Here is a 27042-nt window from a genome sequence, read left to right as displayed (position 1 = left end):
TGTGATGAAAGTGTGATGGTCTGGGCAGCCATATCACGGTGTCCTGCTGACCCCATCATTACTCTCAAAGGCCGTGTTACAGCCAACGATTGGGGGGGGGGGGGGGGGGTTGGGTTGTTTGGGGAAGGAGACCAGACAGCGAGGTCATCGGTCTCATCGGATTGGGGAAGGAAGTCGGTCGTGCCCTTTCAAAGGAACCATCCCGGCATTTGCCTGGAGCGATTTAGGGAAATGACGGAAAACCTAAATCAGGATGGCCGGACGCGGGATTGAACCGTCGTCCTCACGAATGCGAGTCCAGTGTCTAACCACTGCGCCACCTCGCTCGGTGTCAACGATTGAGTGAATGCAATTTTGTCATATGATGAGATGATGAAGACCGTGGCTGTTGTTTGAAGGCAAATGTTGATCGTTTTAGGACAGCAACCAGCAACAAATTTACTTTCAGTTCCTTTATTCAAAGGATACCGTTACCGGTTTCGAATCGTTGTGATTCATCCTCAGACGGTTTACACGCTTTCTTTATGACATGTGGTGTGTTTTTACAGATTAATTGTCCTAAAATATAAATAATACATAATTATGAACACGCCACACACAGATGGTTGCGTTACAGATTTTCGTTGCATGTGACTTACGTGATATGTCGGATTCGAGTGTTTGTTTTCATAACATTTGTCCAGCAGATGTAAATGCATTCCCACTGCATCCTCGTTGTTGCACACGTAAATTGTGCTCACTGAACACTTTAGATTTGTCGCTGAGATCATTTCTACCACGCATCACATGTTTTCATACGTACAACAAGCTTACAAACATATGAGTATCACAGATGCTATGATATATCGTAACATTTGACGATGATGTCCTATGTTTGGAAAGGACATATATTCATTTACACAACTGTAATGCCTTTTACAATAGTACAGAGACATTGAATTTTTGAGTTGATATTGCTAAATTAATTATAAAGATTTTTATATATTTTTAGAACTGTATACGTAAAATAGTATATTATTTCATTACATTTAGCATCATGAGAATTATAGTAATATATAAATTTGCTACTTCATCTGCAGATAGGTGTACTAATATCATTTGCTTTGGAGGCTGGAAAGTAATTTTTGGAAATTTTTCAGGAAAGGGGTGTTAGCTAACTCTGTTTCTTCGTTAAGGATATAGTCTGGGGTGCTGTTTTTGTGTGTGTGTATTTCTAATTCCTCTAATATATTCATAGTGGCTCCATTTTCTGCTAGATGCAAAATTTTTAAGTTGTCCTCAATGTTTCCCACTGAATGGTTTTCTTCAGCAATATGGGCTGCAAAAGTTACCAAGTCTTAGAGCATCAATATGTTCTTTGTATCTAATTTCAAAACTTCTGACTATCTGTCCGATGTAGAATTTTGGGCATGTATCACATTTGAGTTTGTATATTCCTGATTTACGGTAGGGACTCTTGGAAGTATTTACATCATGGATTACTTTTTGTTGTAATTTATTATTTGTGGAAAAGCTGATTGTGATATTTTTCTTCTTTTTAAATAAGTTTGCTATTTGGTATGAAAGTGGGCCTATGTATGGGAGACTAGCATATTTAGGTTTGGCTTCAGTGGCACATTGATTTGGCTTGAAGTGACGGCTGTGAAGTGGATCTGTGGTTTTTGTCTGCATTTTGTTGTGGAGTTTTTGTATTATTGTGGGTTTATATCCATTATTATTAGCAACTGTTTTAATTATATTGATTTCATTTTGTTGGTCTGTGTCAATATTTTAGGTGATGACGTGCACCCCATGATTCAAACAATGATGCCATATTTTAGGACGATTATGCACTCGTGATATGAGGAGCCTTCAACTAAACTGCAGCGTCTTCCGTGGCCAGCACATTCCCCGGACTCGAACATTATGGAACCCTTGTGGGCGGTATTGGAGCCCACACTCCGGAGCAGATTTCTGCCTCCTTCGTCACTACAGGAGTTAGAAGAGGTTCTGATCGAAGAGTGGCATAACATTCTACTGCAATAGATATATGCCAGAAGGGGTCCAACCCCTTATTAATAAACCACTCGCAAATAAGTACAGGTGTTCACAGTTATTTTGCCTATCCGCTGTATGTTTCCTGTGTCAAATGTGCGGAGAGTTCCGGTAGGAAACGAACCTCCTATCGGGGTGACGTAAAGCCCTCCGGTCTGTTTTGTAACTCTACGGCTAGACAGACGCACAGGGAGAGAGTACGGAGGAAAGCGGCGAGTTGTAAATTACTTCCCCCGCGTTGTTTACCCGTGTCGTTTCGAGCCTTTCGCTTTCATCCTCAGCTGACGAGTGGCAGCTCTGCGGGTTGACGCCTCCGCGTGCGTGCCTGAGCTCCCTGCCGCATAACACGAGAATACTTCCTTTTCGCGTCACTCCTTTCTGTTTTCTCCACAAAACCACCAGCATCGGTTCTCTGAACAATTGAAATTAAACGTGTAAAACAGTCTCAAACGTCTGATTACTTTACAAATGAGGTGATGTGTTTAATATATGACTTTAAGCAAGTAAACAACAAGTTTGCGAAAGGTTTGAAATCATGTGTAAAGTTTATTGGAAATCGTTAAGTGCTCTGATTCCCAAATACTGGATGAATATGTTGTTGTTATGGTCTTCATTCCAGAGACTGGTTTGATGCAGCTCTCCATGCTACTCTATCCTGTGCTAGCCTCTTCATCTCCCAGTACCTACTGCAACCTCCATCCTTCCTAATCCGCTTACTGTATTCATCTCTTGGTCTCCCTCTACGATTTTCACCCTCCACGTTGCACTCCAATACTAAATTGGCGATCCCTTGACGTCTCCGAATGTGTCCTATCAATTAATTCCTCCTTTTGGTCGAGTTGTGCCACAGATTTCTTGTTTCCCCAATTCTACGTGATCTACTTAACCAGTCTTCAACACTCTTCTGTAGCACCACATTTCGAAAGCTTCTCTTTTTGTCCAATCTGGATATTGTCCATGCTTCACTTTTATGCTCCAGACAAACACTTTCAGAAAAAACTACCTATCACTTAAATCTAGCCAGCCAGAATGGCCGAGCGGTTCTAGGCGCTTCAGTCTGGAACCGCGCGACCGCTACGGTCGCAGGTTCGAATCCCGCCTAGGGCATGGATGTGCGTGATGTCCTTAGGTTAGTTCGGTTAAAGTAGTTCTAAGTTCTAGGGGACTGATGACAGATGTTAAGTCCCATAGTGCTCAGAGCCATTTAAACCATTTTGAACTTAAATATATATTCGATGTTTCATAATGTCTCTTCTTCAGAAGCCGGCCGGGGTGGCCGAGCGGTTCTAGGCGCTACAGTCTGAAACCGCGCGACCGCTACAGTCGCAGGTTCGAATCCTGCCCCGGGCATGGATGTGTGTGATGTCCTTAGGTTAGTTACGTTTAAGTAGTTCTAAGTTCTAGGGGACTGATGACCTCAGCAGTTAAACCCCATAGTGCTCAGAGCCATTTGAATCTTCTTCAGAAACGTTTTTCTTGCCATTGCCAGTCAACATTTTATATCCTCTCTATTTCGGCCGTCATCAGTTATTTTGTTGCCCAAATACAGTATCAAAATGATTTGGGTGTCTATAGTGACAATGTGGGCAAGTAATAGTGTCCACAAACTTACAAAGTTAATACAGGTAGTACTTGTACTACCGCTAACACTAATAATGATAATAATAATGACAATAATTACGATTATGATACTGGCAGATACAAAAATAATTTATAGGCCTACAAAATAGATCTTATCTGATATGGGGAGTTCTTGCGAAAAAGACTTTAAGAAGACTGGACCACCTAAGAAACCTGGGAAATAAAGAAGGATCTGGTTGGAAAGAAGCATGTACAGGGGTAACGAGTGCCTGCATGCGCCAACGCCTACATAAGACAGCAAGAGTCTGGAGCAGTTGTTAGATCGGTTCAAATGGTTCAAATGGCTCTGAGCACTATGCGACTTAACTTCTGAGGTCATCAGTCGCCTAGAACTTACAACTAATTAAACCTAACTAACCTAAGGACATCACACACATCCATGCCCGAGGCAGGATCCGAACCTGCGACCGTAGCGGTCACGCGGTTCCAGACTTAAGCGCCTAGAACCGGACGGCCACACCGGCCGGCCTGTTAGATCGGTTACTGCTCCTTCAATGGCAGGTTATCAAGATTGAGTTTAAACGTGGTGTTATAGGCGACTCACGAGCGATGGGACACAGCATCTCCGAGGCAGCGATGAAGTAGGGATTTTCCAGTACGATCATTTTACGAGTGTACCGTGGATGTCAGGCATCCGGTGAGACATCGTATCTCCGACAGCGCTGCGACCGGAAAAAGATCCTGCAAGAATGGGACCAACGACGACTGGAGAGAATCGTTGATCGTGACAGAAGTGCAACACTTCCACAAACTGCTGCAGATTCCAGTCCTGTGCCTTCAACGAGTGTCAGCGTGAAAACAATTGAACGAAACATCATCCATAAGTGCTTTCGGAGCCGAAGGCCCACTCGTGTACCCTTGATGACTGCACGACACAAAGCTTTACGCCTCGCCAGGGCCTGTCAACATCGACATTGGACTGTTGTTAACTGGAAACATGTTGCCTGGTCGGACGAGTCTCATTTCAAATTGTGTCGAGCCCATGGACGTGTACGGGTAGAGACACAACTTGACAAATCTGTAGACCCTGCGTGTCATGAGACGACTGTTCAAGCTGGTGGAGGCCTATGGGGTAAATTCGAAGCAGGCAGCGGTTTAATTTAAATAAACTTTTTAGGCCATACTTGTGACTGGTTGTTGCTTACGTGACAAACCTTGCAAATATACTAGAGCCACGGTTCTCAGGTCCGCTTTTGACAACAGTAATGCAAGAAGAAATTAATTTGTTTTTGAAGAAGTGTCCAAAACACGACAGATTTCAGGACCAAAATTTAGAAGGCTTTCAAGCGGCACGTGGAGAAAAATGTTCGCCGACAAACAGGGGAAATAGCAGAGTGAGGTTGCACCAGTGTTTAAGAAGGGTAGTAGGAGTAATCCATCGAACTACAGACTTATATCATTGTCGGTTTGCAGTAGGGTATTCAAACATTATGCATCACCTCGAAGGGAACGATCTATTGATACGTAATCAGCACGGTTTCAGAAAACATCGTTCTTGTGCAACGCAGCTAGCTCTTTATTCGCACGAAGTAATGGCCGCTATCGACAGGGGATCTCAAGTTGATTCCGTATTTCTGGATTTTCGGAAAGCTTTTGACACCGTTCCTCACAAGCGACTTCTAACCAAGCTGCAGGCCTATGGGGTATCGTCTCCGTTGTGCGACTGGATTCGTGATTTCCTGTCAGGAAGGTCGCAGTTCGTAGTAATAGACGGCAAATCATCGAGTGAAACTGAAGTGATATCGGGTGTTCCCCAGGGAAGCGTCCTGGGACCTCTGCTGTTCCTGATCTATATAAATGACCTGGGTGACAATCTGAGCAGTTCTCTTAGGTTGTTCGTAGATGATGCTGTAATTTACCGTCTAGTAAGGTCATCCGAAGACCAGTATCAGTTGCAAAGCGATTTAGAAAAGATTGCTGTATGGTGTGGCAGGTGGCAGTTGACGCTAAATAACGAAAAGTGTGAGGTGATCCACACGAGTCCCAAAAGAAATCCGTCGGAATTCGATTACTCGATAAATAGTACAATTCTCGAGGCTGTCAATTCAACTAAGTACCTGAGTGTTAAAATTACGAACAACTTCAGTTGGAAAGACCACATAGATAATATTGTGGGGAAGGCGAGCCAAAGGTTGCGTTTCATTGGCAGGACACTTGGAAGATGCAACAAGTCTACTAAAGAGACAGCTTACACTACACTCGTTCGTCCTCTGTTAGAATATTCCTGCGCGGTGTGGGATCCTTACCAGGTGGGATTGACGGAGGACAAAAGGGTGCAAAAAATGGCAGCTCGTTTTGTATTATCACGTAATAGGGGAGAGATTGTGGCAGATACGATACGCGAGCTGGGATGGAAGTCATTAAAGCAAAGACGTTTTTCGTCGCGGCGAGATCTATTTACGAAATGTCAGTCACCAACTTTCTCTTCCGAATGCGAAAATATTTTGTTGAGCCCAACCTACATAGGTAGGTAAGGTCATCAAAATAAAATAAGAGAAATCAGAGCTCGAACACAAAGGTTTAGGTGTTCGTTTTTCCCGCGCGCTGTTCGGGAGTGGAATGGTAGAGAGATGGTATGATTGTGGTTCGATGAACCCTCTGCTACGCACTTGAATGTGAATTGCAGAGTAATCATGTAGATGTAGATGTAGAGGTATTTGAAAGAAATCAAAAAGAAACCGGAAATACGCAGTCATAATTAATTGTACATAGTTGGCCGGAATCTACATAAAAAAGTATCGTCATCTCCTCCGTATCATGCATTTTTCGGCGCCCATTCTATACTTGGAAACCTTTACCAAGTGCGTAGTATTTGCGTCGGAGTACCAGAACAGCGCCTAGCGATGAAAGACGTGATTCCAGAGCTTTTGAATGCAGCAGTTGGCAGTACTAGCTGGGGCGGCGCATTAGATCCAGTTCCGTCGGCGCGTCCTTGAAACAACCGAGTAGCGGCGCGGGGGACCAGTTCAGCCGATCGGTCCTTCCCGCGCGCCACAATTTTTGCCGCCAGTGAACTTGCGTGGACACGTGTGCTCGCGTAATTACGCGCCTTTCGTAGCACTAGCTAACGTGTCCGCTGCGTCTATTCCCTTTCAGAGCGGTATGCAGCCCGGCCCGGTGACGTCACGCCGCACGTGACGGGCCGCAGTGAAAGTCCACAGAGAGAGAGAGAAATAGAGAGAGAGAGAGATTCCGAACGTGGCGGGCAGCCAGCTGATCAAATGGGGCCATCTCAGTAGAGGCTGCAGGGCACGGAGCGGGCGAGTGGAGTCTCTATGCGAGCTGAGCGCTTTGGCGAGAAAGTGACGACTCTCCTCAACAATACGCGCCTCGAGACAGCAGAACTGCAGTCAACGGGTGCGTTGTTGAGGCTGCGCCATTGCTTGCCAATTGTTTGGGCCGAACGAAACCATAGACTCCTTATATATTACACAATGGATTTTTTACTAAATTTTCACAGCCAAACGCGCTGTAGGAAATAGTCAAATGGGGTATCAAAGTGATCAGCGCGTGGTCTAGTTTTGGGGAAAAAAAACATTGATTTCTTGAAAGTGAGCAGGGTAATTAAGAAAACCTTAATCACTGATTTAAGGGAAAGTTGACATATTTCACGAGCAGCTGCTGCTAGCTATGTAAATGAAGTGTTAAACAGCTCAAGGCCTAGCTGTTTCGTGTGTAAAAAGTTGCATTTCTGCGATATTTAACTGCCTTAAAGGCTTTCTTCGAATCAAATACTAAATTTGAGACATTTGGAGAACTGAAGGCAAATAATTAGTCAAACAGTTGGTCTCTTCGAGGTCTAATTGTTTCGCATATAAAAATTTGCGCAGGTGTGGTATTTAACTGCGAAAATCGCTTCCTTCGAATGGAGCACTAAATTCAGGACATTTCGAGATCAGAGGACGATAGGAAAGAACGTGTCAGCCAGAATGCTCATACTCTCAGAACAAAAATTAGAAGTAAAATAAAAATTTCTAAAAAAAAGGTAATACTTTTGTGAAATGATTCGTCTAAAAGGGAGAAATAAAAATAGAGACACATCTTATGTGCACTAAAATCATACTCGAAGTCATGTACAGCGAAAGAGGTAACGATAGGGGTTAAAAGTTTAACTTAGAATTTTAAGGACATCCAAAAGGATATTTGTCTAATGGGTTATGTAGATTATGCAGTCTGCTGATATGTGGTTCAAATGGCTCTGAGCACTATGGGACTTAACATCTGAGGTCATCAGTCCCTAGAACTTAGTACTAGTTAAACCTAACGAACCTAAGGACATCACACACATCCATGCCCGAAGCAGGATTCGAACCTGCGACCGTAGCGGTCGCGCGGTTCCAGACTGAAGCGCCTAGAACCGCTCGGCCACACCGGCCGGCGCTGATGTGTGACCTTGACGTAATATTTCCATCATTTACACCCGTAGGGGTAAAAGTTCCAACAATTTTTCGGTCTCAAAAGTTTTTCAGCGGAGGTTGCTTCGAATATATGGAAAGGGTATGTGCATTCTCAAACTGTACCTCATTTGCTATGCATCATTTCGAGGATCATTTCTGAGTCGCCTCAGGCGTTTCTCCAATATATTTTATTTCTCACTTGTAGACAAATAATTTCACAAGACATTTGACCATTCTTTTTCTCAATTTTTTTTTCAAATATTTACTGTTCTTACGCAACTAGCCACCACATCCAATAAAACTTTGAAGCGCATGCTTGACAGAATAGTACTAAAAGATTTGTTATTTATCTATGTCCAGCTACCAAGTATGGACTACGTTGCTATTTTTTGTAAAGCAGGGATTGTCAGTTTTTAAACACGGGCGGTACAACGCCGGCAAGTTAATGTAACAACTGCCGAAGAGTCAATGCACGCGAGAATGCTTCAAAACGATTTGTCTCATTAAATATGGGAGGGGAAGTCTTAAATCTAAAGATTGACGCCTAATGTAAAATTTAATTCTTGTTACGCTTTGAATGTTCACATGACCCAGTTTATTTTTGGTTCACTTCTAATGTTTATATTGTTTGTAGTCAAAGATTTGTAAGTAAAGTGCATCATCTCGCACGTGACATGAAGACAGCGACTCCTGCATTAACCTCCGAAACAGCATCCAGTATGGTGGCTCTACTTTCTTGAATATTTTATAATTCATCGTTAAAATTGATAATGAAGGTAAATAGCTGATATGTCGCTGTAATAGAGCACTTTCTGGAACTCCAATATATGTATAGTAGTTTCTGGTGGAATATTCAGACAGCAAGAAGACGAAATACACAAACATCGGTTTCGTTTATGTACGAGAGCAGAACACTCTGTTTATATTTAAGTGAATGGGCGATCGATTATTGATTATTAACCACAGGTTGTTAGAGGTACCGGACACTACCATTATTTATATATTCTTGCTTCTACAGCACTGTTTATACAAAAGACATTCCAAATTTTAACATCCTTTCTCTGAAGAAGTGTAGTACACCATAAATACACTCTGTAGCAGTTACTTTTAACTATTTCAACTCGATGTACAACAGTCTCAGCACACTTTACACAGCTTCCAGAAAGTTAATTAATAGTTAATGTACTTCAATGTAGCATTTGAGCCTCGCGCACACCCTGCCTCCAACCAGACCAAAAAAATGAAATACTCCTTCCCTGTTAAGTCACTATCCTTCAACCGTTCTGAGTAATGCTCGTTTCACAACAATTACCGCAAATGTGAAGTCATTGTGACGTCACGCGCAATATCAAGGATCGCATGATTGGCTATAGACTTTGTGGCAACGAAAAAATGAACGTAATTGCTACACGATTCACTCGCAGCAACTTACGCTGACCTCTTAGGTTCCTGCCTAACCACACACTCGGAAATCGCTACCCGTTCGGAAATGAACAACCAAATAATAGTGAAAAGGCAGAATATAAATTTTATTACAGCTCGTTTCAGTCGTAGCAATTTGAGCTGTCCTCTTACGTTCCTGCTTAACCACATACTCGGAAATAGCCAAATATTTATTTCATCCTTCGTTCTCAGACTGCATGTAAATAACGTCCACTATTGCAGAACACACTTGTATTACACTCATAAGGAAGCAACAGAACGTGCTAACAACGCTAAAATGAAAAAAAAAATTGCACATAACGGGATGCGAACCAACAACTTCAGACTCCAGAAACCACAACGTTATTCATTACGGTAGCACTTATCCGTGTGATGTTTAACTCATATTCTATCTTGCAGGTTTGTATCTTTGATGCATTATTAAGTGATATTTATTTATAATGGCGATAGGTTTGTGATAAGTTTTCAATGCTCCGTTTCATTGAAACGACATACTGCAAACTATAAAACAAGTGTGTTCCAGTCTTAATTTATGAAGTATTGACGATAATAAATCACTCCTAAGAGAGCCCTCTTATATGAAGGCATTAACAGTCGATAAATCATTACGGGACATTTTATTATAGCAATGATTATAAGAAACCATTCGCTAGGCAAGGTCGGCTTCTTAGACGGTTACTTAAAACTTATCCTTAGACAACGAATTTCAAGTAACAATATTGTATGTACGTTTGTGGATTTTAAAAAGAACTACTACTTAGTTGATCGTGAATCTCTTTTCCAAATTTTAAAGGAACAAGGGCTAGATAACAATAACACTAATTTAGTAAACGATAACGGAAACTAGCTCTTAAGCCGGCCGGTGTGGCCGAGCGGTTCTAGGTGCTTCAGTCTGGAACCGCGCGACCGCTACGGTCGCAGGTTCGAATCCTGCCTCGGGCATGGATGTGTGTGAGGTCCTTAGGTTGGTTAGGTTTAAGTAGTTCTAAGTTCTAGGGGACTGATGACCTCAGATGTTAAGTCCCATAGTGCTCAGAGCCATTTGAACCATTTAGCCAAACTAGCTCTAAAATTCGTGGGAGAAATTTCTGAACCGTTTGACATAAAGACTGGTGTTACAAAGGGGGATGGACTCTCCCCGTTATTGTTTAACTGTGTTTGGAAAAGGTAATTACAGAGTGGCGAGACCAAAAGTCGAGTCAAAATACAGATCAATCAATCAAATGGCTCAAATGGCTCTGAGCACTATGAGACTTAACTTCTGAGGTCATCAGTCATCTAGAACTTAGAACTACTTAAACCTAACCAACCTAAGGACATCACACACATCGATCCCCGACGCAGGATTCGAACCTGCGAACATAGCGGTCGCGCGGTTCCAGACTGTAGCACCTAGAACCACTCGGCCACTCCGGCCGGCTCAATCAATCAAGTTAGGTAGAAGTAGTATTAGAGTAGATTGGCTCGCCTTTGCAGATGATCTGGCAGTTTTAACTATGGATATTACTACAGCTCGAAAACAAATTGGAATTCTTAAAGAAATTGTAGACGGCTTGCCATTTATATCACTGAATGTCCCTGGAAAATTATATCATTGTAGAACATATAATTCAGGAGGTATGACTTCTTAAACATAGAGATGCGCCAAAAACTACCTTTTCCTTCGAACATGGTGCAAAGTACCCAGACGAAACTCACCCAGTGTTTGATAATGAGAACACTTGGCGACTTACGACAATCTTTAAAATAATTTCAATTCTTGTCTAAATCTTTTCTCGCTTCCAGCAGCACGAAACAATGAAAGAGCCGGCCCGAGTGACCGAGTGGTTCTAGGCGCTTCAGTCTGGAAGCGCGCGACCGCTACGGTCGCAGGTTCGAATCCTGCCTCGGGCGTGGATGTGTGTGATGTCGTTAGGTTAGTTAGGTTTAAGTAGTTCTAAGTTCTGGGGGACTGATGACCTCAGAAGTTAAGTCCCATAGTGCTCAGAGCCATTGTTGAACCATAGTCTCAGAGCCATTTGAACAATTTGAAACAATGAAAGGAAAACAGTTTATCGCTTATTGTATGTTCATTCTTCATCCACTGTGAACTTCAGTATCAAGCACGGCGTTTTAATTTATTATTTTTGAAGTCTATCAGTGACTAATCCGAAACTAACGAAACGAACGTAATTATGGTTTTGGGTCTTGAACCCTAAAGCTTTTCCTTGCTTAACGTCATATGTGTGGTAACCAGGCGTTAGAAGCTGTTTTATTTTAGGCTGGTGCGTAAGCTCTTAGCGTTTTTGTTTTGCATGTTGCTATTCCGGCTTCCATGGGCTTATCGATGTAGTCGTAACGAAGGAACAAAAATACCCTCAGGAATTATCGATTGTCACGTTTTATTTGTAGTTCACTGCTGTTTTATGAGTTTACATATTGTCATCTTGTCACTTCGAAATAGTCGGTGGGGCTGTGGATGCTAGAAAATGGAGCGTCAAATGGAGAAATCGGAAAGTTTCTGACAAATTCTTCGGTTGGGGTTGAGGGGTGACAGCAACGGAGAGAGCCAGAAACATTTGCGCCGTGTATGGGGATAACGCCATTGGACAGGGCAGGGCAAAAAATGATTTTCTCGTTTTAGGAGGATCGTTTTGACATTACTCTCTCTTCACGTCCAGGAAGACCTTCGGGATTTGATGAAGGTCGTCTAAGCGCATTAATCCACAATGATTCATGTCAGTGTACTGGAGAACTGGCGAATATGATGAACTGTGACAATTCCACCATCCTGTGACATTTGCACGCAGTGGGGAAGGTCCAAAAATCGAGTGTTGGCTACCTCATGCTCTAAGCTAAAATTACAAAAATCAAAATTTTGGTACATATCTGCTTGTTCGTCATCAATTCCTTCGTGAACAACACTGTATCGTTACAGGTGACGAGAAATGGTGCCTTTCTGCTAACGTCAGGAGAAGAAAGGAGATTGAGCCCAAACAAAGCAGCAGCTACCCCTACAAACATTGGCGCGCGTGCGCAAAAGATAATGTTACGCATCTGGTGGAAAGCGACGGTGTGGTGTACTGCGAATCGCTTCCCCTAGGTGTAGCAATGAATCCTGATATTTATTGTCACAAACTGAGACGTCTTGCATACGAAATCCGAGAACAACGACCAGGGAGACTTTCCTTGAGTGATGCTACAACACCATAACGCCCTCCCAAATTCTGCTAGACTGACAAAAAAACACTGCACAGGAAATAGGTCATTCCGCACCCACATTGTATGCACCTGATCTTGCGCTGTCAAATTTTCACATTTTCCACTCTACAACCTTCGAGGAACTCCCTTTCCGGATGAAAGTGCGATCCGAATATGGCTCAACGAGTTCTTCGTCTCAAAATCACATGAGTTCTACAGTCGTAGAATGGAAAAATTACCCCAGCGTTGGCAGAATGTTACAAATTGAAGTAGAATATACAGAGGGGTCCAAAAAAATGTATCCACTGTTTAAAAGTCCATAACTTGCAAACTAATTGACGGAGTTGTCTCATTTTTGGTGAAAGTTTAGCTTAATGTACAACTTAAAGATATCACTGTAGGCGTTCGAAATGGTCCCCTTTAACATCCACACACAAACGATGCTGCCGAACTGCAACACGAACTATTGACTGCAACGTGTTCAGTTGCTTGTTTGCACAAGAATGTACGATGGATTCTCGAAGTTCATCCAATGTGCGTGGCTTTTGTCGATAAACGACGTCCTTTAGTGTTCCCCACACATAAAAGTCCAGAGGACTTAGGTCTGGGGAACGTGGTGGATATTCCACAGCACATCTACGGCCTATCCATCTCCCTGGTAGAGTTTCGTCGAGACACGCCCTAACACGATTTTGGTAGTGGGCTCGGGCACCATCTTGTTGAAAGTACTCTTCCGTCTCCACACAAGTCTCGGATGGCAGGTAAAATGGATGTCTGAAGCTTCTGAAGGTCCACCTCACCGGTAACTGTGCCGTCAAAGAAGAATGGCCCAATCGAACCCCGGTAAGACAACCCACACCACACATGCACTCCTGGCAAATTCACGGCTTTGTCTACACGGACGTTCGGATTTTCGGCTGGCCAGTATATGCAATTGTGGCGATTTACTGTACCACTGAGTTTGAACTGCGCCTCATCAGACCACACTATCATCTCTGCAATCTCTTCATCGTTGCGCACCATGTTAGTAAACCACTCGCTGTACTCCATTCTACGATCTGGGTCGTCCTCGTTCATTGCGTGTAGCAACCGTGGGATGTAGCACTTCCACTTTGCTGTCTTCAAAATTCGCCGAACACTTGAGCGACTCACTCCAGTCTCACGGGCACACTGTCTCACAGACTTCTGTGGTGAGCGAGCGAATTGTTGTAAGACACAGCGGGATTTAGCCGGACTTGTTACTGTTACAGGCCGTCCAGATCGTTGTCTGTGTACATCTGTAACACAACCTTCGGCTTCAAATTTGTCTCGAATGCGACGAATCGTTAAACGTGTCGCTGGCTCTGTTTGATACTCATTTCGCCATTGCCGCTGAACCTCATTAATGTTTTCGAACTTAAAATACCACTTCAAAACTGACTTCCTTTCATGGAATGTAAGCCTTGCGCCGGCCATGTTTACTCCAGTAACTAGGTGCAACTAAGAACAAAACACTGACTATCTGGCGACTGTCAGCTGACAAAACAAAACAACGCAATTCAACGCTTGTGTGGTTATCGCCGGAACTACAAACTATTACACTACCAAAGATGAGACAACTCCGTCAATTAGTTTGCCAGTTATGGACTTCTAAACAGTGGATACATTTTTTTGGACCTCTCTGTATTATTGATGACTGTGTATCTGCTGTGTTTATTAAGTAAGCTTACGGAAAAAAACTATGAACTTATGCACCAAGCTAATACACGGGAGTTCGATTATTTAAGGGATCGGGCGTTGGGAGAGGAGTTACTGGTGTCGTATCTACATCTACATCTAAATCTACATCCATACTACGCAAGCCACCTGACGGTGTGTGGCGGAGGGTACCTTGAGTACCTCTATCGGTTCTCCCTTCTATTCCAGCCTCGTATTGTTCGGACAAAGAAGGATTGTCGGTATGCCTCTGTGTGGGCTCTAATCTCTCTGATTTTATCCTCGCGGTCTCTTCGCGAGATATAAGTAGCAGGGAGAAATATACTGCTCGACTCCTCGGTGAAGGTATGTTCTCGAAACTTCAACAAAAGCCCGTACCGAGCTACTGAGCGTCTCTCCTGCAGAGTCTTCCACTGGAGTTTATCTATGGTCTCCGTAATGCTTTCGCGATTACTAAATGATCCTGTAATGAAGCGCGCTGCTCTCCGTTGGATCTTCTCTATCTCTTCTATCGATCCTATCTGGTACGGATCCCACACTGGTGAGCAGTATTCGAGCAGTGGGCGAACAAGCGTACTGTAACCTACTTCCTGTGTTTTCCGATTGCATTTCCTTAGGATTCTACCAATGAATCTGTCTGGCATCTGCTTTACCGCCGATCAACTTCATATGATCATTCCGTTTTAAATCACTCCTAATGCGTACTCCCAGATAATTTATGCAATTAACTGCTTCCAGTTGCTGACCTGCTATTTTGTAGCTAAATGATAAGGAATCTTTCTTTCTATGTATTCGCAGCACATTACACTTGTCTACATTGAGATTCAATTGCCATTCCCTGCACCGTGCGTCAATTCGCTGCAGATCCTCCTGCATTTCAGTACAATTTTCCATTGTTACAACCTCTCGATATACCACAGCATCATCCGCAAAAAGCCTCAGTGAACTTTCGATGTCATGCACAAGGTGATTTACGTATATTGTGAATAGCAACGGTCCTATGACACTCCCCTGCGGCACACCTGAAGTCACTCTTATTTCGGAAGACTTCTCTCAATTGAGAATGACATACTGCTTTCTGTTATCTGGATACTCTCCAATCCAATCACACAATTGGTCTGATAGTCCATATGCTCTTACTTTGTCCATTAAACGACTGTGACATATGTCGCATAAATAAAAGATGAAAAAAAATAATTAACCAAAAAAACTGCGCCAGAAGTAGTATTTGCAATACACTAGGTGCTTTTTTAAAAGTTGTATTGTTTCTGTGGTTGGTAGTTGGTAAGTTTGTACCGATGGGAGAAGGCAGCGGCTCGCGTCCTTGCCGAGCTGCCGGCTGCGTACCGCTAGAGGCGTGAACCCGGAACTCCAGCTACGAGAACCGGCGGAGCAGAAGGTCGCGCTGTACCGAGCCGAGCTGGAGGCTTCCAGAAGGCTACGTGGGACGACTCCAGCGGCCGCCTGCGTTTCATAACGCCGCTTCCAGCTCACGGGAAAGGGCGATCCGTAGGTGACGTCTGCCTCCAGGACTTTCACTGATGACTCGAAGCGTTATCGCCAGCGCGTTGGTCCACCTCTGGAGTGCAGTACAACAGCGATCGTGCGTGGCATGAATTTAACAGGCGCTTGGTGGGTTTTAGGTTTTCGGAAGTATAGACGCCACCTGACCACGCACAGGTCACGCAAATAGCATGTCAGATATTCTGAGCGTGCGTCTGAGCGTCGACCAATGAGATGGCGCAACGCCGCCCACGTCACACGCACGCCGTCTCCCTTCAGTACAGAGTTGTGGGGCGCCATATTGGCGTTCATTTCAAGCCTATAAGTATATATGCCGTTACTGAACACCAGCAAATTAAGAATCACTGGAAAACCGTTTGTTACATGTGTGATCCACTGCAATAAAATAATGAGAAACATCATATTCGTGGCAGAAGAATTATTGTAAACTGCGTATTATGAGAGTATGCTATTTGGAGGCAGCGATACACTGAGGATGCAACCAAAACGCATTGGTTTTGGTACGAAATTGCTAGTGTAGCGTGGTGAGTAGTGTCTCTGACTCTCAAAAGTTTTTATTTTTGGGCGGTGGTCCACGTCTCGCCAGCACATAAATTTTTTTCCTAACATTTGCGTTTTTATTAGGTTCCTTTACTTTATTATTAATTTAATATAACTAAATAGTAAATTTTTGATGTTATGTAAATATAAGTTCACCTTTCTTTGGGTGTTGGAGTGGCTTGATCTACAGGACAGCTTGCGCTACTTGTGTAAACATGTTTTGCTCCTTTTTCTTTTACGCTTCGTAATTGACGTGTTGCAAAGATTCTGCTACTGGCTAGGAACAGTGATCAAGTAAGACTGACCTTGGGGTTTTACTAAAATGTGGGAATGATGAAATAATGTTTATCTTATGTGAAGAAGTATGTGCAGAGCTCTGCAACATCCATGTACTAATTTATATTTACGTGACAAACCCTATTTCTAGGGCTATATTTTAATTTTGACAAATGGATCTATGCCGACATTTGTAAAAACGGCGATGATACATCAGTCCATACTAATGTAAAATTGCCGCCTTCTGAAGAAGACAAATTTAAATTTGTTGAAAACTAGGTAAAGAATTCTTTATCCATTGCAACTGGTCGGCTGTTTATAATTTTATTACGTGGAACCGTTGCTGTTGTGCAGCTATGTTTAAAATACTGAAGAAGTATTGCAAATTTGTACCGCACTGTTTGTAATGGAAATTTGTACCGCACTGTTTGTAATAGAAATTTTATAAGCCTGTGTCCTTATTGATAGGACATGATACTTTCATTTTCGTGGACGACGGAGGAAATGTGCGTTTTAATAGAGCTGACGTGGGAATTTTAGGAGCGCCCGTTTAGTAAACAGTGTGATTTACGAACTAGAAACTTCCCGCAACTGCCGCCGGAGTGCGTTGCGATCGCGTGTACCACGTTGGGGGCCACGTACCGTGTGCACAAGTCGCATCGTTCCTGATCGTTCAGCAGCACGTTGAACTTGGCACGATCAACGTTAACGTTCGACAGCACGGTCCGTGTGCCGACGGCTTTAAATTCCGCGACAGTGTTTCGTGGGCGTGGAGCTAGCGCCAAAGACGTTCCAGATGTGTCTTCCATCGGGTTCGCGTTAGTCGAATTGTATGGCAAAGACACTGATGTGAGCAGGCTATAATGCTAGTCAAATCACTGTAGCCCGATTCTGTCCTTGTGACATGGAGTGTTATCCAGCTGGAAAATGCCATCGTCATCGGACATGACGTCAAGCACGAAGCGATGCAGGTGGTTCCGAATAATGTTCACGTACTCCACACCTGTCGTGGTGTCTTAGATTTCTGCCACACGTCCTATGGAAGTCCGGGTGAATGTTCCACATAGCTTAATGCTGCCTCTCATGTGAGTATTACTGGCGCGCGCGCGGTGCAATGTTTGCAGTAGCTGTTCGCCTAGACGACTGTACTTCTTCTAGGCTAAGCTGCTTGCTGTGCACTTGTTTCAACTGTTGAACTATTCTTCTAGCTGGCAAGTGCACCCAAGTCATCAGGAAACATCACAGCATTTTGTATTCACTTTGTTCTCGCCCTGCACCCTTTATGAAGTTGAGGAACATATGTATATATTCCTACACAAATGATTTACCAAAGAAACTGGAGGACTGGGCAATTGCTATGGCCAATTGATATCACAGCTATATATATATATATATATATATATATATATATATATATATATATATATATATATAATCATACCAGACATACCAGACAGGCTAATTGCTATGATTTTAATATGTAGTAGCCAATATACTGGCCAATTGATATCACAGCAATTGGTCAGTCCTCCGTTTCTTCAGTAAATCATTTGTGTAGTGATATCATTCCTCAACATCAACTTCATAAAATGTGCAGGGTGAGAACAAAGGGAATACAAAATGCGGTGATGTTTGCTGTTGATGTGGGTGCACTTGCCAGCTAGAAGAATAGTTCAACGCTTGAACCAAGTTCACAGCAAGCACCTTAACCTAGAAGAAGTACAGTTGTCTAGGTGAACAGCTGTTTCATATATATATATATATATATATATATATATATATATATATATGACCTACACAAATGATTTACCGAAGACAGTGGAGGACTACCCAACTGCTATGATATGCATTTCATCGCCTTTGTAATTTATTTTTGAGCCCTTATAGAATTTTTGTGTTTTCGATAATTGTACTTTAATTTTTACGTGAAGATGGGCATGCAGCACCGTACAGGCTGACGAAATTAAAAACAGGCATTGCAAGCAACGCTGCCTCATCCATAACGCAAGGAGGATGGCCTAAAAAATACAAGTCTGACAAAAAAAAGTAAAAAATAGACAGGCGGCGTTATATACAGGGTGTCCCAAAAAACACCGACAAAATTTAGTGACAGGTTCCTTCTACAGAAATAAGTAAAAAAAAAAAAAACTCTAGTAAACATGGGCTCTAAAATGCTTACTTTAAGAGGTATGAGCACGTGATCATCTTAGCTAGTGTAAAACACATCTCTTCTGCTGAACAAGAGCTCATAGCACTCAAAGTGTGCATTTCAGGATCTACGTTTACCAGAAATTTGTTCCTCCCAACGGGTGCTCATATCTCTTAAGGTATGCGCTTCACAGCCCTTGTTTACTGTACATTTTTTCTTGTTTTGGTTTAAGGTACCTATACCTAAACTTCGCCAGTGTTTCTTTTTTTTGGGACACCATGTGTGTATATACTCTTTAGGCATTCTCTTTGACTCTACCAGAGCCTATATTTATGTAGGTCACAAAATTCTGCTAGTGAAATTAAAACAGTAATCACATGAAAGGCATTCCGCTATGCTGAATGCCATCACATCTCAGCAACAGAAAACAAGAGGGCCACATTTAGCGAATGTTGTACAGGGTTAAAACTGAATTCCCAGTGGGATGACAATTAACATCGAGTCCCGCACGGTTGAATGCTTGGATTGCTTCTATTGTGAACTACGTAAGTGATTTATCGAGGACACTTGAGGACTAGTGGAATACGAGGGCTATCCACAAAGTACATTATGTTTTGGAATTAAAAATAAATAAAGTATTGGAAATTTTTTTTATTGTATAAAGATGAAAGCCACACTTAAATACTACTTTTCTACATAGTTGCCATTTAAATTAAGGCACTTATGGTAGCGATGGACGAGCTTGGAAATTCCTTCGTCGTAAAATTCGGCCGCCTGCGCCTTCAACCACGTGGTTACCTCTTCTTTTAGGACAGAAAAGGTGTGTTTTTTGTGGATTTCCTGGAAAGAGGCACTACAATAAACTCTCAAAGGTATTGCCAAACTCTGCACAACCTCAGAAGAGCAATACAAAACAAGCGCAGGGGACAGTTGGGCTCAAAGATCTTGCCGATTCGCGACCACACCCGGGCCCACACGGTAAATGCCACTCGTGAAGTTCTCGAATCTTTTAAGTGGGAGTTGTTTCCTCATCCGCCGTACAGTCCCGACCTGGCACCGAGCGACTTCCACTTATTACCAGCAATGAAGAAGTGGTTGGCTATGCAGCGTTTTGATGACGACGCACAGCTTCAAGAAGAGGTAACCGCGTGGTTGAAGGGGCAGGCGGCCGAATTTTACGACGAAGGAATTTCCAAGCTCGTCCATCGCTACGATAAGTGCCTTAATTTAAATGGCAACTATGTAGAAAAGTAGTATTTAAGTGTGGCTTTCATCCGTATATAATAAAAAAAATTCCAATACTTTATTTGTTTTTAATTCCAAAACGTAATGTACTTTGTGGATAGCCCTCGTACATTAAATATGGAATCCCGCAAGGTTGAATGCTTGGACCACTCCTATTCTTGAACTACATCAGTGATTTACCGAAGACATTAGAGAACTAGTCAAAGACATTCAATATGGAGTCCCACAACGTTCAATGCTTGCTCCACTCCTATTCTCGACATACCCGTCTTGAGAGATGGTGTAATTTATTTTGTTGGTGCCCTCTCGCAAAAAAATTTCTGTAGATCATTTTTGAGATTTTATTTAATTTTTTGCTCAAAATGGGTACGTAGTTCGATACTCTCCAGAAAAAAAATAGATATTGCAAAATATGCTGGCTCGTCGATAACACAAAGATAGAGCACTCAAAAGTAAAATCTCCAAAAACCTCTACAGGATTCCTATAAGGGCCGAAAAATAAATTACACCACCAAAATGGGCATGTAGCTTGATACTGGTCCAAAAAAAATTGACATTTGACCTGTGCCCTAGTGTCTTCGGTAAATCATTTATATGCGTCAGGAATAGGAGTCGGACAAACATTGAAACTTATGGGACTCCATCTTTTTAATTTTTGTTAGACAAATCTCTTGCGTTGTCCAGTAGAAATAAAAATAGGTCCTACAAAACACGGTACCTCATCCCTGACACAACGAGAAAGCGCTGGGAAACAAGCTAAAAATTAAAGTAAAATGTCATTCATCAACTTCAATAAAAGGCCGCAGGGCACCGTAAATACAAAATACTGTGATGTTCGCTGATGATGTGCGTATAATGACGAACCGCCCAACCACGGACTAGTCCCACCTAGAAGTACTGTGCAGCCCGTGGAACGAAGTTTGCAGCAAACAGTCCAGCCATTAACTGCTGTAGAAGCATTACAATAAATATCGATTTGCAAAATAAGACGCCCGTTACAAAAGTGAACACAGCTGGAAATAGATGGTGTGCCTTGGCCTCGATCTCACGCGATGAGGCGATCACAAGGAATAGAAAGCTACAGGATTCGTCTGGCGCTTGCAAATGGGATAATTACGATAATGTCGCCTGGGTAAACGAACGTCCGGGAAGTCGAATGTCCTACGAAATGGAGAGTGAGAAACTAGGCGAGACTTGGCTGATTAATCACCTATCGGGCTGACTGGGTGACTTCCCATGTCCCCAGGCTCCTACACTTTCACTGCTTCGAGAGGATATTGCAACTGCTAACCGTCTTCCGTGGGAATCTCGGTACTTGCGCTCTGTAATTACCATTTTCTATATCTGTGGTGTTCCTCTATCTGCATCTAAATCCGGCACACCACTGTGAAGTGCATGGCAGAGAATACTTCTCATCTATATTAAAATTTTTAAAAGTTTAATAGAGTAAGTCAAGTATGCATGTTACAGATAGAATCCGTATATGTGTCTCATTGCGGTGTAACTCAAAAGTCATTTAAGTTACCCAGACTATATTTATCCAGTATTTGAAAATAGAAGCACTTAGCGCTTTACAACAAACTGTACACATAATTTCGAACAATTAAATCTCCCAAAAATGTTGAAAGGAAAAAAAGTTTGTCACTTACTATGTTCCCGTAGTAATACTTAATTTAGTAAAATGGTTCAAATGGCTCTGAGCACTATGGGACTCAACTGCTGAGGTCATTAGTCCCCTAGAACTTAGAACTAGTTAAACCTAACTAACCTAAGGACATCACAAACATCCATGCCCGAGGCAGGATTCGAACCTGCGACCGTAGCGGTCTGGCGGTTCCAGACTGCAGCGCCTTTAACCGCACGGCCACTTCAGCCGGCTTAATTTAGTACTTCTATACTATTAACTCTATTCGAAAGACACTTTGCCGACAGAGTACATACATAACATCGAATGTGATATTACTTTGGTGCAGAAATTTTAGAAAGATATAACCTACATTTGACTGAACAACAGGTTTTATTCCACAATCTAGATTACAGTTTTACGCCATTCTCAAGAATATTAAGTATCAAAATCTATTAGACTTCAGTAAAACAAAAGTAATTTTTTGCTTTATTGTATTTCGACTTCCCCCTCCCCCAGAGAGAAGGCAGGCTGGCATCAGCGTAATACACCGCTCTGCAGCCTGAAGTTAAAAAGGTTAATAACATAACAACAACAAGAGGTGATAAAACAGCGAGTGTTTAAAACTGGTACATGCGGAAAAGTTGTGAAGACAAAAACGTTAATGATAGTGATCAAAGTCAATAAAAGTTTGTAGCTTCTGTTATATAAACCAATTTTACCAAAAGTAAATGCGAGAACATTAGTGTAATGCGCTAATTTGCTGGCAATTGGCGTCACTTATTCACTTGATGATTGTGGAATAAAACAGATGACCAAATCACAGGTTTGAAACTTACCGACACTTTGTCCAAGCAGCCACTGACATAAACATAAGTGAAGCGATCGCCGAAGACAGCTAGTGACGTCATGGGTAGGCAGTCTTGCGTGACCCTGCGGCTTTCTAGTCTTTGACGATCGCTTCGCTTATGTTTATGGCAATGGCGGCTTAGACACAGTGAAGTGAAGTTTAAAATCTGTGATTTAGTCATCTCTTTTATTCCACAACCGTATCAGGTGAAAAAGTCATGCTAATTGGTAGTAAATTAACCTATTACACAAATGTTCTCGCATTCACTTTTGACAAAACTGGTTTATATATTGGGTAATACGTGTTTTGTGTGTGAAGATCAGATAGCATATTACTTCAGTCTCATGAGTGGCTGTATCGAAGTAATTCAATAAATTAGACCTAGGTGGAGGTTCAGCAACAATGTTATTTCTACGCGCGATTTGCGATTGGAACAAGGAAAGAGGGTTTTACGGCACGCACTGTTAGGTGGCATCCGAATATTGACGTAGATGTAGATTGTTTACAGTGGTGATCGCTAACCGTATGCTGAAATGTTCTTAGTCCTACGTCACATTTGCTTGGTTGAGGACAAGTTGTCAATACCTACATTTCTTTCTGAATTTCACTAGAACATTCTGGCGTTTCGACCTTCTTATACAAGGGAGAACTGGGCTCCAAAATTGTATTGACCACTATTCACGAGGCATTATCACGGTTGCTGACTGACGTAAACGGATTATTTCACTCCATGTGGAGAAGCGAGAAAAATTTACGACTGTCCACCGGTGGCCCTTTGTACTAAGAGTTACGCAGCCGAGAGGACAAGAAAGGAAGGGAAAAAGCCAACTATAAAGTCTGTCTCTCCGTAGAGCGGGGCGTCCGCTTTTCCTGGCCAGGAAACTTTCCCTCCCACGGCGACGAGAAAGCTGACGAAGTCCCGGGCGGCCGAAAAGGCAGGATCGATTAGACGACCGTCCAAGTGGCGGCCCATTAGACCGGCGCCACACAAAACACCCCTCGCTCGCAGCGCGTTGTTGCTAGTTCTGCGCCCGAGCATAGACATCGACAGCGGCTGGAATCGATAGTTACGTAACGAACGAGAAATCAGCGCCGTGTGGAAATACTTGTGAATACGTTAGTTATGTTTCGCCATATCCCCGCCGTTACGTAGGTAGAATTGCGGATTGTGTGCTTTTTATTTTTATTTTTTTCATTATCTTGGAACGTAAGTCGCAGAGGCTTTGTGCGTCGTAAGAGGTACGGCAATTATGAATCCGCTGATCAGTCATTCTCCGTATACAGCCAGGAGCCTGCAACGATCACACGATAAATCGTAGCTGTGACTGTTCTGCCAACATTTTGTGATACGGGTTACTCACGCACGAAGCTGTGAAGTAGGGCAGAGTCTTGCAAGATTTTAGACAGAATTACCGGTACAAGTTAAAAATATCGCAGCTGCATAGAGTCTTCGTTCGTCTCACCAAGCAACACAAGAAATAAAAATAATATGATTTAGAACGGGTTGTTGTTGTTGTTGTTGTGGTCTTCAGTCCTGAGACTGGTTTGATGCAGCTCTCCATGCTACTCTATCCTGTGCAAGCTTCTTCATCTCCCAGTACCTACTGCAGCCTACATCCTTCTGAATCTGCTTAGAGTATTCATCTCTTGGTCTCCCCCTACGATTTTTACCCTCCATGCTGCCCTCCAATGCTAAATTTGTGATCCCTTGATGCCTCAGAACATGTCCTACCAACCGATCCCTTCTTCTAGTCAACTTGTGCCACAAACTTCTCTTCTCCCCAATCCTATTCAATACCTTCTCATTAGTTACGTGATCTACCCACCTTATCTTCAGCATTCTTCTGTAGCACCACATTTCGAAAGCTTCTATTCTCTTCTTGTCCAAACTATTTATCGTCCATGTTTCACTTCCATACATGGCTACACTCCATACAAATACTTTCAGAAACGACTTCCTGACACTTAAATCTATACTCGATGTTAACAAATTTCTCTTCTTCAGAAACGATTTCCTTGCCATTGCCAGTCTACATTTTGTGTCCTCTCTACTTCGACCATCATCAGTTATTTTACTCCCTAAATAGCAAAACTCCTTCACTACTTTAAGTGTCTCATTTCCTAATCTAATTCCCTGAGCATCACCCGACTTAATTCGACTACATTCCATTATCCTCGTTTTGCTCTTATTGATGTTCATCTTATATCCTCCTTTCAAGACACTGTCCATTCCGTTTAACTGCTCTTCCAAGTCCTTTGCTGTCTCTGACAGAATTACAATGTCATCGGCGAACCTCAAAGTTTTTATTTCTTCTCCATGGATTTTAGTACCTACTCCGAATTTTTCTTTTGTTTCCTTTACTGCTTGCTCAATATACAGATTGAATAACATCGGGGAGAGGCTACAACCCTGTCTCACTCGTTTCCCAACCACTGCTTCCCTTTCATGTCCCTCGAATCAACATTAGCGCTAATTAATTTTTGAATGAAAACAATTTTCTCCTAACACTTTTATTTTTTAAAATGATGAAAGATAAACTATATTTCGTTTTTGTAGGTGTTTTATTAAGCTCCGATCCAATGTGACATTTGGTACCGCTTATTTCTAACAATCTTCTTTTATCGAATGATGAAGCAGTTCTCAGTTGCAACATGCAAATCCTCCTCAGGAAAGACGTTGAAAGCGGACATTCGTTACAAAACGAGGTTTCTCTGCATCATTTCTCTCCCTAATGAGATCTGCTTCGCCCTTACCACGGCACCCTATCCAAAATTAACCAAACGCAAAAGTCTGCGCTATTCTTGTCATTTGTAATTCACTTGGCTGCTGAACTACTTAGTTCCGAAATCGCGAAAATTAGAAGGCTGCGTACTGCCATTGCTTTGTATCTGATGACTGCCCCCTAATACTATTGTGAAGGCCCTACGACAGTGTAATAAGCATTTCAACGTTGCTGTTGTGTTGTGCTATGAATTAGTTCGTTTATTGCCGCAAAGTTGCTAGAACTGCCTACAACTCGCACAAGGCATTTTTATGGGATATTTTAAACACGCGTGATATGCATGTTCTAGTTTTTTCTGTTACAGATGCATGGTACGAAGTAGAAAGTATGTGTGTTGAGGTGGACTATGTGAGGAAGATGTTCATACACTCGTTTCACACGCTGTAACGTCCGCCACACAGTCCCACGTTCTAATGCTAGTTCTGAAATAAAAAAAATGTAATGATTGATAATTTATGTAATCTGTCTTAAACTCCTACGAAATAGTAAAAAATCGTAGTGATCTTTTAAAAACAATGTAGTTTCGTGACTGGAAGACAACTGGACCTCTTGTTTTTACCCCTCAGAAAATTACGTTTTACCCATCAGGGGGTAATTATCGCCTGTTAAGGAACCACTGTAGTAGAACAAAAAAGAACTGTCTTTCTGAATATACGCTAAACAGAAACGAACACCGTCCGAACAGGCCTTAAAGGGCTAATGGTGACGACCGACCGCCGTGTCATCATAAGCGATAGACGTCACTGGATGCGGATTTGGAGGGTCATGTGGTCAGCACACCGCTCTCCCGGCCGTATGTCAGTTTACGAGGTCGGAGCCGCTACTTCTCAATCAAGCAGTTCCTCAGTTTTGCCTCATAAAGGCTGAGTGCAACCCGCTTGCCAACAGCGGTCACCCATCCGCGTACTAGCCAAGCTCAACAGCGCTTAACATCGCTGATCTGACGGCAACAGCGTTACCATTGCAGCAAGGCCGTTGACTCATCTACCTATAGATACACTGTAAATATTAAAAATTGGAATGTCGAGCTGGCTTTGCACCAGTGTTGCGTCGTGGAGTATCTTGGTTTAATGTGTTTCTCCCTGTCGCATTACGCCCGTGTACTGAGTGAATCAAACAGACCGAACGACTGCCCTAGCCTTTCTTGCGCTTATAATCCCTAAGCGCAATAAACGTTAGCTGAAAAAGAATAGTCACAGAGTCTCAATCGCTAAAACCTACGTTTCTGGCTTTTGTAGATTTGGAGAAAGCTTTTGACAGTGTTGACTGGAATACACTCTTTGGAATTACGCAGAGGTAAAATACAGGGGTGCGAGAGTTTATGTACAACTTATACAGAAAACAGACGGTAGATATAAGAGTCGAGTGGCATGAAAGGGAAGCAGTGGTTGAGAAGGGAGCGCGACAGGGTTGTAGCCTATCCCCGATGTTATTCAATGTGTACATTGTGCAAGCAGTAAAGGAAACCGAAGAAACATTTCGAGATGGAATTTAGGTACAGGGGAAAGAACTAAAAACTTTGGCGTTTGGTGATGACGTTGTAGTTTTGTCAGAGACATCAAAGGACTTGGAAGAACAGTTGAACAGAATGGACAATACTTCAAAGGAGAATATAAAATGAACAGTAACAAAAGTAAAGCAAAGAGTCATGGAATTTAATC

General features: G+C 42.5%; 1 protein-coding gene and 1 long non-coding RNA gene across 2 annotated transcripts in view; one reads left to right on the top strand and one right to left on the bottom strand.

Moving 5' to 3' along the window:
• Positions 1–27042, bottom strand: part of LOC126427385 (translation initiation factor IF-2-like) — a 151237-nt gene that overhangs the window by 114396 nt on the left and 9799 nt on the right. The gene's annotated exons all lie outside the window — the stretch shown is intronic.
• The window catches only part of LOC126427386 (uncharacterized), an 84292-nt gene continuing 73449 nt past the window's right edge, over positions 16200–27042 (top strand). The window contains exon 1 of the long non-coding RNA XR_007576658.1: positions 16200–16438. This is a non-coding gene — a long non-coding RNA (uncharacterized LOC126427386). The remainder of the gene's footprint in view (positions 16439–27042) is intronic.

Source organism: Schistocerca serialis, chromosome 11 (assembly GCF_023864345.2).
Source record: "Schistocerca serialis cubense isolate TAMUIC-IGC-003099 chromosome 11, iqSchSeri2.2, whole genome shotgun sequence".
NCBI classification, from domain to species: domain Eukaryota; kingdom Metazoa; phylum Arthropoda; class Insecta; order Orthoptera; family Acrididae; genus Schistocerca; species Schistocerca serialis.
Note: the sequence above shows the minus strand (reverse complement) of the source record. Positions and strands in the feature narration are given on the sequence as shown.